Source organism: Culex pipiens, chromosome 1 (assembly GCF_016801865.2).
Source record: "Culex pipiens pallens isolate TS chromosome 1, TS_CPP_V2, whole genome shotgun sequence".
Lineage (NCBI taxonomy): Eukaryota > Metazoa > Arthropoda > Insecta > Diptera > Culicidae > Culex > Culex pipiens.
This window is the reverse complement of record NC_068937.1, coordinates 67,416,397-67,419,984: the sequence shown is the minus strand read 5'-3', so window position 1 is coordinate 67,419,984 and position 3,588 is coordinate 67,416,397. Positions and strand designations below refer to the sequence as shown.

Sequence of the window (3,588 nt, the reverse complement as noted above, 5' to 3'; positions counted from 1 at the left end):
ATAAACCAAACTTTTTCATGCATAGACTTAACAGGCCCAAACTAATGTCGGTTTGAAAATACCCAAAAAGCTAAAATTATTTAAAAGAAATTCCAGGTATAGTCGATAACATTTTTCGCTTACTTTTCCAAAAGGTTCTATGTACATAGGAAGCCCGTGGCGCATTGGTTATTTGCAAAAGAAAATTGTTTGCCATTTACTCCGACAACAACTCCAACATTTCAATGCCTACCTTTGCCAATCTCATGGCATTGAAACAAAACGTCAACGGCCATCACCAAACAGAAACAGTTTGCTGTCACTTTTTTGCGGAGCGGATTTAATTTGTTCGATTTCGGATTGTTGTGATTCGTTCTGGAATGTGTTAGGGAGGTGGAAAAGACAGTCTTAAAATTTTATTCTGTTTTTTTGAGATGGTCCCAGCCAAGAAAAAGGCCGCCGTGGCACTGAAAAGTCCAAACTCTTCAAAACCGGTGGTGACAAAAAGAAGAAACGCGCGAGCCGCAAGATTGCCGAGGGATTGCGTATTATGAAGGGCAAGTTCAGCGCCCGGAAGGCGCTTTACTCGCTGAAGACCCTAAAGATGGTCCGGACGAAGAAGCGCAAGGTGGCCATTACGGTGTTAGAGAAGATCGGCGGTGCTAAGAACGGTGGTGAACAAAAGGTGCTGGTGAAGAAGAACAAAAGCTACCTGCTGACCAAGTCGTTGTCCGTAAGCGGTGCTTCCGGAACCATATGCGCTATATCCACAAGACGTTGAAGAAGGTTAAGGTGCTGATTGTGTCGCCGGAAAAGCGCGTCTGCTTGCTGATACCCTAAAGTCGGGTCTGCTGCTGGTGCACTATGGGGTATTTCCATATAAGCGAGCGGCCAAAAATATTTTTTTTTGCTTTTCTGTGACTTTTTTGTGTTGTTTGTACTTAGTATAATGAAAACAAATAAAATTTGATATTTTTCCAAAAAAAAAGTTTAATTTTCGATTTTTTCATATATTTGAGGCCACATGCATTAAAGTGGTGAATTTTAATATTCTTGCTATTTGATGCACGGAATGGCGGTTTATGCTATGTTAAAGTTTCAGATTTACGTTCAATCTCCCTCCCCTTTTTCTTGAGTTAAAATCCACCTCTCTTTGAAGACCCCCCCCCCCTCCCCCTACCCCTCCAATTAAAATTTGATTTTTGCGGTGTTTTAGAATTTTAGATGGTTTATTTTATGGAACATTGTATGGATTCTCGTCCACGTTTTTGGTTGATCCACTTGCAAAATTCACGTTTTCCACGATAAATTCTTCTAAATCAAAATCACTATGTAACCGATTGTCGTTAGATTACTTAAAATATGAACTTCTTCTATGGGCTTTTGTATACCTCGTTTTGAAGCTACAGAACAACGTGCGTAGTTTTTCCTCTGTGGTTTTTCCCTGAGTTGATCATGTGATGGTTCTGCAATGTTGTAATTCTTACAAATATACTCGAAAGCAGTTCTCACGTTTTCAGAATAGTGCTTCTGCTTCGTTATATCGTACAGGGACACTACGGTATTATTATCCATACTTTCAAAAGAACACAACAACGAACTGATATGAATATTCGACGAATCGTTTCTGTAAAATACTTAGAATAGGAATTTCTAATTTTATTAAACGTACCTAAGTACCAACAAAGTCATGAATATCAAATCAATTTCAAAACATACATAACAGGTACGTCATTTCTGCCTCCGCAGGTAAATAATGTGATTTTAACCAAGCGTATACGCGAAATCATTAATTTCCTTGCATGAATCAAAATGTTCAAAATGGCATAACTCAAAAAGTGCACATAAGTGCACTTTGAAATTTGGAGACAAGTTAGGACATGGTTCAAATTTTAAGCTGCAAAATTTTCAGATCGCACAAATGCACACAAAAAAAGTACTCCATTAACAAAGTTGAAAAAAACTAAATTTTGAATAAAAATCCATCTTTTTTTATTTTTATTATTTTTTTTAGCCTGTAAAAGTGTGTTTTGTAAAATATTATTGAAAAGTTAAATCAATTACCTTTCTGAATATATATAATGATGCAGGAAAAAATACATAAACAGCTACACAGTACAACTATGAAAAATAATAATTTTTTTGTCAAAAAACATGTTTTTTCTTACCATTTTCGCCTTTGAAGGTTTGCAATTCAGTGAATTTTGAACCTACAACTTTCAAACTCCGGATTTTTCTTAGTTAGAATGTTTATTTTCGAAAAAAAATACCAAAAAAATAATTAGAGTATATCGGTTTTTCGATTTATGGCCGCCTGAAACCCCATAGTGTGGTGGTCGGTCTCGCACAGCCGCCCGGTTCAGTGCGTCTCGCAAAACTAAGTCATCGCGACCAAGACCTGCGTCGATCTGCGCAAGGCCAAGATCTCGAAGCACATCAACGACGGTTTCTTCCGCTAGGCCTGCAAGAAGAAGAGCACCTGTACCGAGAAAAGCATTTTCGCTGAAAAGGAGGTGAAGAACGTGCCGTCTGAGCAGCACAAGGCCGACCAGAAGACCGTCGGCGACGAGGTCCTGAATGCCACCAAGACGCACCCGGAGGTGACGACGTTCTCCATGCTATCGTAAACATTTTCTTAATATTATGCATTCAATAGATTAAGCTAAAGAGGTAAAACTTTCCTTTTAGGTCATGTGCAGCACCAATCTTGAAATTTCTTGGGTCAACGGAGACTTAGCAGCACAAACAACCCAAATGCTGAAGGAATACTAATGGTAACCCTAAAGAAGACTTAACCCCGAAACACATAATTGCGTAAGTACATTCCGTATTGCAAAAATCACCAGATTAGATTGAAATTATTCTATCAAGTAAAAAAATGAAATTTTATTTGTTTATTCCATTTTGCCCCGTTGGATCTAGATTTCGGTTCTATTTTCAAACACTTTTTGTTGTATTGATAGTTGAAAGTTATACTTTTGCGAATTGTTTGATAACCATTCTTGAGTATTGAAACATGTTTGTATAATGCTCAATTTTGATCATAAAGCAATCCAAAAGTATACTATCCAAAGCAACGATCTACAAAAGCGTCTGAAAATTACATCGGATTTTAGATTCAGCGGGGCTAAAAAAAATTTTGGATTGGGTAAATTTACGTTGTTTTCATCGGAAATTTACACTTTTGCGAAATATTTCTCTTCGGCACATTTACGTCGGATGAAACTTAAATTTCCAATGAATATGATGTAAATTAGCATCATTAATGACGTGCACTTTTGGTACATCATAAATGATGTAAATTTACCGGATTTTTTTTTCTGTGCATGACAACATAAAAAATAGAGATGAAGTAAAAAATAAAAAAAATAAAAATATATAAAAGAAGATAATAATTATGTTAAAAGTTTTGTTGCAATACGACTGCTCAATAAACTGGTAAGTAAAACTCAAAATATTTTTTTCAGGAATCGGAGTACGTTGAATAAATTGAATCAAATGCAATGAAAATTTGTTGCCAAAAAAAAAATCAAATTATTCGCTCTACAGCATTGCCTTGGCGTTCTCGATTGCGAGATTCCTACTCGAAACTAGGTGTCCGAAGGCTTG

The 3,588-nt window shown here is 36.6% G+C and overlaps 1 pseudogene; it reads left to right on the top strand.

Moving 5' to 3' along the window:
* The first annotated feature begins 359 nt into the window (after window positions 1-359).
* Window positions 360-3,302, top strand: LOC128093859 (60S ribosomal protein L6-like; annotated as a pseudogene).
* Window positions 3,303-3,588: the final 286 nt, after the last annotated feature.